Source organism: Pinus tabuliformis, chromosome X (assembly GCF_031772625.1).
Source record: "Pinus tabuliformis cultivar Carrire ecotype Pingquan chromosome X, CPIR1, whole genome shotgun sequence".
NCBI lineage: Eukaryota > Viridiplantae > Streptophyta > Pinopsida > Pinales > Pinaceae > Pinus > Pinus tabuliformis.
In genome coordinates, this window is record NC_142308.1 from 1562850559 (window position 1) to 1562867916 (window position 17358).

Below are 17358 nucleotides of genomic sequence, written 5' to 3' on the forward strand. Positions count from 1 at the left end.
ATAAATCTATATATGCATGTGGAGGTCTTTGTTAGGATGAGGTCCCCTATGTCGAATTTTGACTAAGTTTTGTAAAAGTCTCCGCATTTTAAGGAGTGAAGTGTGCAAAGCACAGGTCAATAGGAGTCAAGGGGTTTTAGGAAGGTCAAAACCCCTTAGTTTTGTATTTTTTTGAGTTCTACCCATGGTTTTGTGGACCATGGTATTGTAATAGAGAAAAATATATAAAGGGGTGTCTTAGGTAGTCTAAAAAAATCAAACAATTGATGGATGAGATGTTTTTAAGTCTGTAGCTGTAAGATATTTATGTATTTGTGAGAAGGGGAAGGCTCATGCAGCTGCGTATGGATAACTTGGTAAGTCTACAACTGATTTTGCGGGCCCTTGCAACTTTGTGCACAGGGTCTGAACATATATGTATTAAAGATCTACAATAATAAAAGAGTATTTGAAGAAAATCCGTGTCTGAATTGTATCTTTATGTATTTTATATATTTACACTCACCTGAATTTCATTTATCTATATTATGGTCTTAATTACTCTGCGAAGATTGGGATCTACTGTTATATTTTATTTTATGTAAGACTAGACTCTCAAGCAAAGTTCATAACTCTATCTAATTAAAAGTTTTTTTCAGCTTTGGGATTTCAAGGATATTCGTTCGTGAAGGTAAAATCAGGCCTGAAACTAAATAAACACCTTAATCCTAAATAAAATAGCCTTCTGGATGTGGAAAGTTGGTTCTAGCATCCCTCAGTATTGCCTCGAGTGAGATTGCAGCCTGCGCTATGAAGGTTTTTGTCTAAACGGTCAATAGTGTAGGGTTTTGTTGGTTAGCACAGCTAACTCCGAACTTGGGTCTAAGTCTCCTCAAGCCAACAAACTCTCAGATCTCTGGTGGCATGGTGGGTTGTAACTTCATTTGAAGCTCATTAATTTACATATGTAGATCAAAACAAATCTTATCCACCTGCACCTTCGACTCGCTGAATGCATTTACAAGCTACTTCACTTTATCTTCAGAAGCAGCCTAGACTTAATTTGGAGCTCTGGAAGATCACTAAATACTCTTGAAATGGCCTACTCCAACTACGTCCTTGTCGCAACTGCCCCATCGTGATATTGGATAGCTTTGTGCTTTTCATCGCACATTTGTTGATTGGTGATATTCTCATCTTTAATCCCCATGAGAGTCCATTTCTCTCGCACCTTAAGCTTACCTGTTACACCCTAGTGTAGCTCATTTAATGTTTGCAGAGGAAGTGCCACGAGGTTAATACTCACGTTCGTAGGCCACTATGTAAAGATCCATCAGGCAAGGGTACGACGCAAAGTTATGAAGTTCCTAAGGATCCTACACCTACTCGAGATCATTACCATGCTATTCATTTGCAAACTTGAAGTGAACCACCTAACATTCGTCCTTGTAAGTGTTTATATTCATATAAGAGTGAGAATGAGAATATGGTTCAAGAAATGCTAGAGGATGGCATCATTAAACCTAGCCAAAGGGCTTTCTTTTCACCAGTGGTGATGGTTATAAAAAAAATGATGGTTCATGGAATATGTCTTCATATTACAAACAACTCAGTAAAATGATAATTAAAGATAAGTTTCTTATTCACATCATCAATGAATTATTAGATGAATTACATGGATAACTTGTCTTTACTAAGTTGGACCTTCATTCTGGATATCATCAAATCAAATTTAGGAAAGAAAACATTCTAAGAACAACAATTAAAACACTTGAAGGTTATTATCAATTTTTGGTTATGCCATTTGGACTTACTAATGCATATTCAACATTTCAAATCTTGATGAATCCTCTTTTCAAACCTCGCATTAGAATTTTTTTTAGTATTTTTTATGACATAAAAATCTACAACAAATCCTAGGAATAACATGTACAACATGTTGACAAGGATTTAATATTATTGGAAGACTAACAACTATATGTAAATCCTTCAAGTTGTGCCTTTGGGGGTTTAATAAGTGGAATATTTGGGTCATATTGTATCCCAAGAATGTTTCCAAGTGGACCCTAACAAAATAAAAACTATGAGGGGATGTCTAATGCTAAATATATTGAACAAAATCAAAGGATTCTTAGGTTTGATAGGATATTACTGTAAGTTTGGAATTATGGTCAAATAGTAGCACCTCTAAAAAAATTATTAACTCAAGGAACCATTTTCTTAGAATAAATAAGAAACTAAATATTTTGAAAAATATAGAGTCAATGTGTACAACTGTCATCATGGTCACACCTAGCTTCACAAAATCCTTCATTATGTAGTGTGATTCTTCAAGCCATGGCATCAACGAAATATTGAGGTAAGAAGAGAGGCATTTTTCCTCTGAGAGTAGTGAACTTGAAGGAAATAACTTACTTATACCCATCTATGAAAAATAAATGGTGGTCATACTACATGCAATTAATAAATGACTTCCATACCCAATCAAAAGACAATTCAATGTAAAAATAGATCATGATAGTTTGAAGTGCTTCTTGTAAAAAAGGTTATCTTCAGAAGAGAAAGAAAGATGGGTTACAATTATGTTCGGTTATTATTTTAAAATTATACACAATGATGTAAAACAAAATGCTGTGGAAGATGTCTCCTCAAGAAAAGAGGAAGACACAAATGGTTTACTATGTACTATTTCCATTCCACAATCTCACTAGGTGGAAGATGCAAGCATAGAATGGAAACAATATTGAGAAGGCATCTAATATAATTCAATAACTATGGGAAGACCCCAATGAGGTAGAAGAGTTTATGTGGAAGAATATTTTTTTTTGGTAACAAAGATCACTTATACTTATGTAAGAATTCTCAACCAAAACAAAGGGTACTTTTGGAATTGCAAGCCTCTATTCTAGGAGGGCATTCAAGGTTCTTGAAAACATGCCATATATTAAGAAATATCTTTTGGGGAAGGTATTAAATCACATATGAAAATTTTTGTGCATGAATGTATGGTATGCCAACATGATAAGGGGGAGACAATCAAAACCCCGTGGACCTTATGGCCATTAGCCATACTAAATTATCATTGGGAAGTATTTTCAATGGATTTTATTATAGGTTGACTCAAATCTAAAGGAAAGAATGTAATTATGGTAGTTGTAGATTGAATGAAAAAGTATGCCCATCTCTTTTCTCATTTTTATCCTTTTAAAGTAAGTGTTGTAGCAAAAGAATTCATGGAAATAATACAAACTCTACATGGAATATTGATGATTATTATCAGTGATAGAGATATATTTTTCACTTGAAATTTCTGGACTAAATTATTTTCTCGTTTGGGTACTCATTTGGCTCACAACTCATCTTACCATCCTCAAATGATGTGAAAAACATGATTGTGAATAAATTTTTATAAGGATATCGACATTGTTTTTCATTTAATAAATAGACATAATGAGTCAAGTGCTTGTCAAAAAAATTATTTTCATTAATTGAGTAACATTCTATCATCAATTTTAAGTTCATAAACTTGTGAAATGGAAACATTGTATGTAGAAAATTACATTGTTTGTAGTAAAACCCATCTAGAATACTTAATTCTTATCCTACTTTATCAAATCAATTACATAAAATGAAACACACTATGCTTCATCAATCAAAAGAATTTTCTAGACTAAAGGAAACTAATCTTTTGTTATCTAGGCTACAAAAGGTTACACTGAAATAAAATCAACGTGTGGGAACCTATGCTTTGAGAAAGACCCATGGAAAAATGCTCCTTTCACTTATGTAGATCCTTAAAGGACAAGAAAATCTAAGCACAAAAAAGGAAAGGAACTAATATTCTTTGGTCTAGAATACAAAATCTTACACTAGTAGAAAATCAAAGTGTGGGAATCCATGGCTTAAGAAAGGCTCACAAAATAATGCTCTTTTCACTTATGTAGGTTACTGAATAAAGAATAAATTCTAATGACACATGCGTGAAATTAAAATTATTCTAAAGTAAGAAAAAAATAACTGGTTCAACTTTAATTGGATTATCAAGCATGCAATAGGGTCTCTACTAGTATAAATCTTTGGTTGTCTCACTTCTTGATGTGGCTTAAATAGTTGCAACAACACTTCATTAGACTCCTTAATGTTTTACTCAATCAAAAAATATTAAACTTGAGTTTTAAAACGAAATAGTATTCTAATCGAAATAAATGGTTGTTGCAATATAAAAACAAAGATTGATATGCATATATATAACAAATATTAAAAAATAAAGAGAACCATTTACCCATAAATAATGTACAAGAAATGAGATTGCATAAGAAAAATAAGAGAATATAAAATGAAATAAGTTGCCACCATGATGAATTTGGAGTGGGATCAATTCTCCCAAGAAAAATGTTGAAAACTATTCGATAACCTCATAAACTAAATCAAAACATTCTACATCTTAAACTAGAGAACGTCAATCTATGTGAAAGGAAATATTAAAAAGTTTTATTCTATTCCATCATAAGTTAGACATATTCTCTAAGAGCATAGTTTTGGAATGACAAGACACACTTATTTATACAAAGACTTGCTTTGAAACTAAGGTAAGAAATAATAATTTCATATCCACATATCTTTCATGTGGTTACAACCATTTGCTAATAATTAAAAAATAAAAAACTCATAATATTTATAAATATATTTTTATGATTATCTCCAAGATATTTGATATGAAATATTCCATGATTCTTCTCCATCCAAGATACTTGAGTGGTTCTCTCATATCCCTATCAAATCTTCAAAGGTTGAAGAGAAAATTCGAATTTGGACCTTAATTGTAAAACTTTGCATTGTTATAATCTCCAGATATGCCTATAACCATCACCAAACTCACCAAACTTTGAAATATAAGTGGAAATATGGTACTCTTCTAATATTTGATCATAAACTCACTTAAAATTCTAAAATAAATACATTGGAAAATATTGAGCCCATTCCACATATAAGCATAAACATAGAGTAAAAAAACTTTACAAAAGAGCAGAAAAGTATACTAATGAAGGGAAGGTTATGAAAATTTGCTAAAATGGACGTGAAAGGATGGTCATTTTCATGATTTAGTAGTGGTTTCCCTTGGAAAAATGGTGGTACATCACATGATTCCATACTTCATACAAAATTTCCCTGTTTATGGCACTTTGTGGATATCATTCACCATCCATTACATCACCATTGAATGGGACTGCAAAGGCTGAATACTTGGAGGACCACATATGGAACCAACAAGAGGTCATCAAAATATTGAAGGACAACTTGGTTATAGGACAAAATAGGATGAAAAAATAAGTAAATCAACATCATAGAGAAAGAGAATTTGAAGTGGAAAATTCAATATTTATGAGACTCATGGAAACTTTTAGTGGCTAATATTTGAAGGTGGGCTAATTTTACATGATATTTCCCTAAAGAATATTCACCTAGATTTTACAATAAAATTATTTTGCCTTAAAAATCACCAACATTATATAAAGATTATATATAAAATCACTGTAAATTTGAATAATTTTATAAATAGATCAACAAACATTTTATAGTTTGCATATTAGGGAATAATCAGATTCACCAATGTTTTTAAAGCTCAAGATAAGTTTACATTCTTAAAATTATCCCTCGCGAGACTACAATGATATAATCATATATCCCTTAAGCAAAAAATAAAGAAAATAAATTGACACCGAGGTATTATGGCCCCTATAAGGTGTTGTAGAGGATTGGAAGTATGGTTTAGGAATCAAATCTAGCTCCATTTTGCCATGTATGTCTAATCTTCCATGCTTCTTTCTTAAAGAAGGTAATTGGTGACAAGATCCTAATCCTAAATATTTTATTAGAGATTAATGAAGAATAGAAAATCATACTAGAGCTAGAAATAATATTGGAAACAAGGATTATGAAATTGAGAAATCAAGTAATTACCAAGTACCTCATCAAATGGAAGAACCTACTATTGGAAGGGGCAACATGGGAAGATGATTTTCTCATGTGGAAATACCTGCAGTTAATCTGTATTTAGTCAATTTTTGATAAAACATTTGCTTGAAGCCGAGGAGCATTTTAAGCCTTATATAAGCCCCGTATTAACCCTAAATCCCCTCATTAAGCCCTAGATATCGATTTATTATAATTGTACCATTCATCTCCTATAAAAAACATGTTCACGGGATAAATAAAATACAACATTGAATTATATGTAAGTGCATGTACAACTTTTGGCTATTGCTAAAGTGACAGAAATTAAATCCACTTCTAACACCAATTATACCTACTCTTCCACCCATCTCTTTTCTCAATCTTGAGTGGAATGTGTATGCCTCACTACGATTTTAACCAAATACTATCAATATCTAGCATTAACAACCTTGAAAACACCATGATCATTGATAAATAGTCTTTTGACAACAAGTTTAACCCTTCTTTGTGATCTATGGGATATTTTTTCCTCTCTAACTTTATTACTGCCACAACCTCCAAGACTTTTTCTTAGCACCAAGAACACAAATTGACATGTCAATCAAATTTATAGATGTTCCCCCATTGTCCCAATATTGTACAGATGAGTATGATTCTCTGATCGCTTCTACATGCATCAACATCATTGCTAAAAGCTACACAACGTCCACTAATGGAAGGCATATATTTTGAAATCATGGACAAACAACACACTTCCATAGACAAACTTAGATGGAAAAAATCATGACAAAAGTGCCACAAATAATATATAGTAACACTCACAATAAAAACAATATACTCACCTAAACTAACAACAAATTGATGGAGGATTAGAAATGCTTAAAGATACCATAATCATAGCGCTCTTTCACTAGCAATGAGATAGTATATACAATTTTCATACACCAAAATTATTGTGATGGATCTATTTGACAATATAAAAGTACACATGAGATTATATGAGTGTTCACTTAGGATAAGCACATTATCTCTCCATACTAAAAACTTGTCTCAATCACACATTAACTTAGAAGCTAAACAAGATGGAAAGAATCTTTCACATCCAACTAGATCAAACGACCTTCTAAAACATAGAAGTGAATTAATAATGTAAACACAAACTTTATAGTGTAACAATCAACATATTAAAAGAATATAATTTTCTATGATCATGTATTATCGTATAAGCCAAATAAAAGTTAATAATTTCAACATATAAAATGTAATAGAAATAAAAGTTAACACTTAACTCAAGTGCTTATTATATTAGGTTTAGATGAGACAATTAAGAGGCCAATAAACTCATTGACCTTTGAGAGCCTCACAGAAATATTATAGAGAAGTGCACTGAATTTCTTAATCAAAATTATTATAAAGAAGTGGAATGAATTTCTTAATCAAAATTTGAATGGAGCTCAGCAATAAATACGTTAGCATCTAAAATTAAAATAAAGGTAATTTTGCAAGATAATTTGTAATGAGTGGTAAAAGGTAATTCAATTGTAAACTTTGTAGAAAATTTCTTAGATGCTTCATTTTTATACATCATGTAATTTAAATCCATTAATGTTGATTACAACACCTAAATTAATATAAATATTATGTTTGACAAAAAAACATATCTAAAATAACAATCCTAAAACCTTTTATACGAAAAGAATCACCACACAAACTAGCCTAGCAAATTACAATATCATCATTCTCTTCGTATATCATTTTTAATCCACATGTAGAACACGGAATATTATGTTCTTCACAAAAAAGGTATTAGGTCTTGGTATGTTTTATATGTAACTTGAAAGTACGTGCAATGAAAGTAGGTGCAATGATTTCATGCAAGAAAATTGTACATACACATAATTATAAAGAACGTAACCTTTTATAATCGAGTTGACTCTAAACATGTTAGCCCCTTGGGTAAGTATGTCGTGGACTCTAAACAATTTTTAGACCCTTTAGTTTAATTTAGAATTAAATCTCCCAAAATGTCAATATTCTTTTATTTAAACCAACACAATCAACAATATTATGTAAGACAACAACCAAAAAACTAAAAAAAACTAAAATAACAAGTCAAACTTTTTATATGAAAAGAATCACCACACAAACTAGCCTAGAAAATTACAATATCATCACTCTTCGTATACATCCATTTTAATTCACATGTAGAACACGGAATATTATGTTCTTCACAAAAAAGGTATTAGAAGGTCTTGGTCTGTTTTATGTGTAACTTGAAAGTACGTGCAATGAAAGTAGATGCAATACCAGACAATTTTGCATACACATAATTATAAACAACATAACCTTTTAAAATGGAGTTGACTCTAAGCTTGCTAGCCCCTTGGGTAGGTATGTGGTGGGCTCTAAATATTTTTTAGACCTCTTAGTTTAATTTAGAATTAAATCTCCCAAAATGTCAATATTCTTTTATTTAAAAACACACCATCAACAAAGTTTCACATGCACACCTATATTCCCATATCATCCTCGCACTCCAAAATCTAATTACCAACCTATCCATACTAAGTCCTAGTCTTGGCTTAATAATAACAGAAATTTGGTAAGATTTTGATAATTTTTCGATTTTTTTTTGGCTAATCGGAATTAAAGTTATTATATTTTAAGTTTTCAGGTTTTAAATTTTTTTTGATAATATTAATTTTTTTGGGTCAAAAATACAATTTAAACACTCTTGCTATTTGATTTTTTGAAAAAAAAACTTAATTTAAATCATTTTCACATATTAACTAAATTAATACTTCAATAAACAACGCCAATATATTACAACACTAACTAGATTACTGCAAATCCATTCTAAATACCAAAACTCCAAATACTTAAATTAATAATAAAATTTGCACTGTAAATCAATTCCAAAAACCAAAACTTCAGAAACCAGAATTAATAATACAACATAAATTTAAAAAAATATGTATATTTTGAAAATTATTCCGCCATGCTCTTGACACAAAAGTTGAACGCTTACCTCAAACAAGATTTCTGTCGTAGAGCACGTGTTCATCCTTTACAATCTAACACAGCCTATTACAAAGTCGCTACATGAATTGAAAACAACGAAGTCCATTAGCGAATCTTCACGATCATCAATTTGGTAATAATAATTTAATTGCAAAATTCAGAACATTTTATAAATTGCGGAGGTTAGAATATTTTAGAAATGTGATAGAGTTGCTAAGAAAAATGTGTTTATTATAAAAAAAAAATAAAAAAAATATTTTTATATTAGTCTATGACATAAAGAATAAGAGAAATATTGGAAAAAAATATTATAAGAAGATAGAGATTTAAGAAAATATTAAGAAAAATATATTTATTTTAAGTTTTTTAAATTATTATTATTATTATTAAATTTTAAGGTCATGGCAATCGAGACACCAAATTGATGTGTGAGACTCTCTTGTTTGTGGGACAAGGGACCCATTTATGTGCAGCGATTTGACTTTGGCTGCAACCCAGACACCAAATTGGTGTATGAGACACCCTTGTTTGTGGGACAAGGGACCCACCTTTGTGCAGTGATTTCACTGCTAAGTTTAGGAAGGCATACATAATCATCCCCTTTTGGTTTTGAACATATGGCCCCTCAAGAAGAAACACATACTCTTAATCATTAAGCCTACTCAAACTTTATATATATAAATACATGCATTTATAGTTTTTTTTTTTGTAAGCTTAGGTGGGACCTTCTCATTTTCGAGTTTTTACATGTCCGTTATTCACCCCATTTCCAGGGAGGGTAGCACAAGAATCGAACCCAAGATCTCCGGTTCGGTGAGACTTCATTTCCACGACCATTGCCACTTGAGCTACCCCATGCGGACTACATGCATTTATAGTTTAACTCACAAAAAAAAATAAAAATTCAGTAAATATTTTCTTATATCATAAATAAATTTAAATTGTTTAATCTATCAAATTCATATATATCTAAATTTATTTATTTTTACAATTAAATTCATTTATATATAAAAAAATATTCTAAATAAACAAAAAAAAACAACTATTTTAAATTAAAATATATAGAACCCCACACATAATATTAGTGAGAGTGACGATTCAATGTGCTTATGAATTTTGGAATATTTCAAACTCTACAAAAAGCAACATAAGGACAATTGTCAATCATTCCCGTGTGGTGAATGAATATATGCGGACATAATATTCAGTCAACTCGTGACGTGAGCTTTGGATTTCCTCGATCCCTAAAGGGAATGGAAGTTCCTATTTCCACCTCTATTAGTCCATTAATGCGCCCTGACATGTGCCCTCGATAGCCCGATATAACACGTCGTTATTTTTTTTTCTCTAGTCATCACCGCATGCGTGTTATATCTGGCTATCGAGAACGCATGTCAGGGCGCATTAATAGACTAATAGAGATGGAAATAGGAACATCCTAAAGGGAATGGCTAATTATTCTGTCAACTTGTGTTGTGACTTTTGGATCTCCTCTGGAAATTAAATTTAAAGAGAATCATTCCATTTCAATATTGATAATTTAAAATGAATTATTTTATGCATCATAGATCTCATCCTATGTAAAGTTGTGCAAACAATCTTATATTCAAATCAAATGAGAGCAGCTACACTTGAACAAGTAGACATAGAGATAGACAACACTACTTCACCAACATTACAATTTACATTTGATTTATGTAAAAATAATTTAGTATAATTATTTAGCTACTCGTTTCATTAGAATAAAATCATTCTCCACTTAAAATGTAATTGATGTTAAAGAAGAGAATCAAAATATAATATTATTTTATAAAAGTATTTCATTAAAATAAAAATTATTTAAAAATTTTAACAATTTAATTTTATATAAAGGAATAATTTATTGAATTTTTTTTTATAAATATTACAAGGATAGCTCATGTGTATTATGATGTAAAATCTATCTTCCAAAGAACACAAAAATAATATTACTTTTCATTGCTAAAAATGGACTTTTAAATTGAATATTATTTATTCAATATTGAATTTTTAATAATAAGGAATCCAACTTGCATTAAATCAATTTTGATCCCTGCCTTCATGTTAAGTACATATACTATTCATAAATCCAAGCAAGCAGAAGAAAGTAGAGGTAGAAAGAGCAAGTTGAGTAGATAGAAACAATATCTATAAAGAGCAAGTTGAGTAGATAGAAACAATATCTATAGCTAGAGTAGTGCATGATGAGTAGCTACCATTTATAAATCTAAGTGGAATTGTTTCTCCTCTGTGAACAACAAGAGAATATACCCCAACCAATTTTTTTTAATCTTCAATGCCTTGTACTAACATGTAATTTCAAAAAATGCATGATACATGCATGCATGAGCTCCATAACTATAGAAATCTATTATATACCTACATGGATCCTCCTTAACTTTGGATAGTATTTTATGTTCAATGCCCAATACTAACATGTAATTTCAATAAATGCATGATACGTATGATCCCCATAACAATAGAATTATATTATATACCAACATAGATCTCGTGGGAATCACTATTGCCGTTAAACAAAAACCGGCACGTGTTAGTCAATGATTACATCACCAGATAAAGATCCATGAGAGGTGGTTAGTCCATGTTGCAAAACACATGGGGAGTGTTGGTTTATCCAATGTCAAACAATCTCCCCCCCCCAACACGAGCCTCGTGTGTATCAAACTCTTGACTTACACTGTGATACCACTTGTTGGGAATCATGATTGTCGTTAGACCAAAACCCACACGTATTAGTCAACGATGGCATTTCCAAAGATAAAAATCCATGAGAGGGAGTTAGTCCATGTGGAAAAACACAAAGGGAGCGTTGGTTTATCCAATGTCCAACAAAATCCATCTTAAATCTAGATCTACTAAGCATAGAGAGGGATCAAGTCACGAGTTAAAATAGATCGAAGCTAGTACTCTTGAATTCCATATTGGATTTACACAAGAATTTAAATAAGCTTCATGATAAAATTATAACATTACACTACAACATGACATTTCTTTTTTTCACACTATCATAATATGGGAAAAATTACTAACATTTTTATTTTTTTTATTGTAATGGTATATAAAAAAAGATTAATAAATAAAACAAATTATTCTATAAAAATGATAACATTTATTTTTTTTACATTATTATGATGTAGAAAAATTACTAATATATTTATTTTTTATTTTTTAATTATCATGATATATAAAATGACTCATAAAAAAATCATAAAATTAACAAGGGATACATAGTAGCTAGTATTTGTTTCTTAACTTAAATATAGCTTAATTAAACAAAAAATAAAAAAGACAAAGATTTCATTACAAAAATAAAACAATATTGTTGAATGCCATCACCAAAAATTACGAAATATGATTAACTCTCCCTCTCTCTTTGTGTGTATATATATATATATATATATATATATATATATATATATGTTTATAATATAATAATAAGTCATTTCAAATTGAAAATATTATGAAAAAATTATAATTCATGAAAATATAAATAATAGAAAAAAGAAAAATCAAAAATCGAAAAGTTAAATAAAAATAAAATAAAACTAAAAGCAAAAAATTAGTGACTAATAGAAATGAGAGTTATTAAACAAACCATAACAATATCTCAACCAATCACCCTACAAATAAATAAATCTAAATAACAATAAAAAATAACAAAAATTGAATTCCTAATGTTAAACACATAAGCATCATTCCTAATACTAAAGTTGCAGTCCAACCAAAATGCCTTCATTGTCAAAGAACTAGTCATCTGGAAGATCAATGTTTTGATATCCATCCTTGTCACAATAGTGGCAAGTCAAATCATTCATCAACACAATGTAGTGAACAACAACAATCCACCAGATTGAAGATCAATTGCTCATGGATTGATCCCTGGGAATGGTCATCCACGGTCAGAAGATTGTATAAGTTTTACAATTGAATTCACTCACACATATTGCAGCCAATAGTAAAAATGAAGATGATACTCTCGTGTAGTTGAATGGGGGAGTACAGCACTGAAACCCTCCTACACCTAAAGGGGAGGAGTTCATAAATAAGTTGAAGAAGATTGTCTCTCCTTTTAGCTGACAAAGGGGGGAAACTGTCAATCAAATTGATAGTGGTTGTCACACTGAAAGTCTCAACAACATCAACGAAGCAACTAGTGGGCATTTTCATCAGCGAGTGAGCGTCAACAAATTTTCCAATGGCGATTGACAACATAGTCAACCATGAGCAATTTTCAAACACAACAAAACCAAGAGTGAGTTGTTTATCAACGTCATTAGCTAGTGGGCTATCATCATCGGCAGATTAGCCAATGGGCGTTCATCAACTTTTGTAACTGGACAAACAAATACGACAATGGGCGTTCATCAAATTTTTTTCAATGGACACAGGATGTTGATTTCAAGCAAAGGACAATTGGATCCTTTTGTAGCTTGGCACGTGATGGAGTTGTCAAGAAACATTCTGAGATGAATCAAACATGCAGCTGACTCATGGTCTCTTCATATTGCAGTTTCTTTAGCATCCAGCTTTGAAAGTTTTTCATGAAATGTTCTTTGAGGATCAACTTGAGAACTTGGAAGAGGGTTCCTTGTTGTTATTTTGGATTTATCATTTGGTGGGGGGGCCGTGTGTTAGCCTCACTCTCATAATAAAACAATTATAAATCCAAAATTATTATTAAATAAATCAAATCTTTAGAATTAGGAGTTAGTTCCTCAAACTAGGGAGTTAGGATGAGAGATTCTATCCAACTAGTTCTCCTAGATTAGTGTTTTGTTGAGAAAATATCTCAACCAAGTTTGTTCAAGATATACACACTATCTTGAGAAAAAATTCCTCATGTATTTATTTGTACCATTATCATTCTTTGTACATTGGATTACATTATGCGAGGAATACAGTGAGTTGAGGCCTCTTCCACAATTTCTATGTTTTTGGTATTATTTTATGTGTGTTAATTTTTTTTAGTATCCTACAGTCATTTTCTTCTATAGATCCCTTTTTCTGAATGTACTCGTCGATTTTTGGTTGTAAATGTTAGTAGGACAGTTCTAAAACAAGTATAGATTGAGACATATGATACAGATAATGCTAATTACCTTATTGATGTATATGACAAGTGACATGCCCATATTGAGCACCTTGCATTGATAAACATTGAAAAATCATGGTCATATGAATTGACGTGGGGAGAAATGGTTAGAATGGAATAATGGAGATATTGTGTGTGTGTTTCCTCAATCTAACTCATCTCATAATCGCGAAGATGACAAGTTTGTAGAATTTTTATGGCTTGAGTTAGTATTGTACAAGGCCTTTACTTGATTTCCATAGAGATATATGTCGGGAAGATGATGAGATAGTAGATAATTGAGAAAACGTTCAATGCAAGCCATGGAATGTTGACCAAAATCCATTGCCTCCAGTTGATCCAGTTGAATATGATGGAGAAGAAGTTCAGAATCCACATTCAAATTCTAGGGAGAATGAGTCAGAGATAATTTATGGATTTTATTAGGATAAATATATAAATTACAATGAGTTTGATATGTTGTAACAGAAATATCGTGATCACGCGCATAAATGGAACACACACTTTTTTTTATGAATTAACATCCAATCATTCTATTCAATTCATATTGGAAAAGTGAAAGTTGAAATTGATCCATGCTAACCAACATGCAAAGTCTTATTCAATTGAATGTTTGGGGGTTAAGGAAAGAATAACATTTGATATTTTCCTTGACCATTGAAGATTAGGGGTTGATCAAATACTTATGATAATCCAAGGAACTACATGTACAATAAATTTTTATTTGATCAAAACTATTAAAAACACCCTTGAATCCGAGTCCTTTCCGAAGAATAGTCCATTACTTCATTTAGATCCTATAGGGGTTGCAACTTTTAACATGCTACAAGAATAATTCATTATGCTTTTCAACTTCCAGTCAAAGACATGATGCCACCTTTGAAAGGACCAAGTTTAATTACCTTACAACAATATTTGAAGTAGGTGAAGTATATCTTGATAGATTAAATGAGTTTCATTGCAAGAAATTTATTGCAAAACATTCATAAGATATTTCGATAGGCTAACCCAGAAAATGAGAAGATTATTTTTGGTTGTTGGTTGATTATATTGGTCGGTTATTTGGGGCAATTCCCTCATGTTCTATATAAACCTATATATGCATGTGGAGGTCTTTGTTAGGATGAGGTCCCCTATGTCGAATTTTGACTAAGTTTTGTAAAAGCCTCCGCATTTTAAGGAGTGAAGCATGCAACGCACAGGTCAATAGGAGTCAAGGGGTTTTAGGAAGGTAAAAACCCCTTATTTTTGTATTTTTTTGAGTTCTACCCATGGTTTTGTGGACCATGGTATTGTAATAGAGGAAAACATATAAAGGGGTGTCTTAGGTAGTCTAAAAAAATCAAACAATTGATGGACGAGATGTTTTTAAGTCTGTAGGTGTAAGATATTTATGTATTTGTGAGAAGGGGAAGGCTCATGCAGCTGCGTGTGGATAACTTGGTAATTCTACAACTGAGTGTGCGGGCCCTTGCAACTTTGTGCGTAGGGTCTGAAAATATATGTATTGAAGATCTACAATAATAAAAGAGTATTTGAAGAAAATCCGTGTCTAAATTGTATCTTTATGTATTTTATATATTTACACTCACCTGAATTGCATTTATCTGTATTATGGTCTTAATTACTCTATGAAGATTGGGATCTATTGTTATATTTTATTTTATGTGTGTCTAGACTCTCAAGTAAAGTTCATAACTCTATCTAATTAAAAAAAAAAAATCAGCTTTGAGATTTCAAGGATATTCATTCATGAAGGTAAAATCAGGCCTAAAACTAAATAAACACCTTAATCCCAAATAACATAGCCTTCTGGATGTGGAAAGTTGGTTCTATCATCCCTCAGTATTGCCTCGAGTGAGACTCCAGCCTGTGCTAAGAAGATTTTTGTCTAAAGTGTCAATTGTGTAGGGTTTTGTTGGTTAGCACAACTAACTCCGAACCTGGGTCCAAGTCTCCTCAAGCCAACAAAATCTCGGATCTCTGGTGGCATGGTGTGTTGTAACTTCATTTGAAGCTCATTAATTTGCATATGTATATCAAAACAAATCTTATCCATCTTCATCGTCGACTCGTTGAATGCATTTACAAGCTACCTCACTTTGTCTTCGGAAGCAGCCTAGACTTAATTTGGAGCTTTGGAAGATCACTAAATACTCTTGAAATGGCCTACTCCGGCTACGTCCTTCTCGTAACTTCCCCATTCTGATCTTGGATAGCTTTGTGCTTTTCATCGCACATTTGTTGACTGGTGGTATTCTCATCTTTAATCACCATGAGAGCCCATTTCTCTCGCACCTTAAGCTTACCTATTACACCCTAGTGTAGCTCATGTAATGTCTGCAGAGGAAGTGCCGCGGGGTTAATACTCACGTTCCTAGGCCACTATGTAAAGATCCATCAGGCAAGGGTACGACACAAAGTTCTGAAGTGAGGACTGAATACGACATAGTTGGTCAAAAACGTTTCAGAGGAAGCATTACAACGCATGGAGGTGCTTCACCGAGTGAAGTTTTCGTTCAACCACTTGAAATAAAAAATATAGAGTGTACCAGCAGAGTGACTCAAGGAAAAGTCACATCTTTGTCTTGGGGTCTTGTTGGGAAAAGGATCGCTAGGTCCACTTTTTACTAAGTTTTGTAAAATCCTCCACATTTTAAGGACCAAAATGCATAATGTATAGGTCAATAGGAGTCAATGGGTTTTAAGAAGGTTAAAACCCCTTAGTTTTTTATTTTTTTGAGTTTTTCCCATGCGTTGTCGACCATAGTATTGTAATAGGGAAAAGTATATAAGGGGGTGTCCTAGCAAGTCTAAAAAAATAAATCAATTCATGGATGATACGTTTTTTAGTTTGAAAGTGTAAGATCTTTTTATATTTGGTTGAAGGAGGAGGCTCTTGTAGTTATGTTCATAGAGACCTTGGTAAGTCTGCAACTGAGTGCACGGGCCCCTGCAGCTATGTGCGTAGGGTCTGAACGTATATGTATTGAAGATCTTGAATAATAAAAGAGTATTCGAAGCAAATCTGTGTTTGAATTGTATATTTATGTGTTTTCTATATTTATGTTGTGTTGAATGCCATTTATCTGTATTATGGTCTTAATTACTCTCTGAATATTGGCATCTACTATTATATATTATTTTATGCATGACTAGACTCTTAGGAAAAGTTCATAACTTTGTTTAATTGAAGTTGTTTTAATTTTGGGGATTTCAAGGGTAAGGATTCACGAAGGTCAGATCATTCTTGAAACCGAAGAAACACCTTA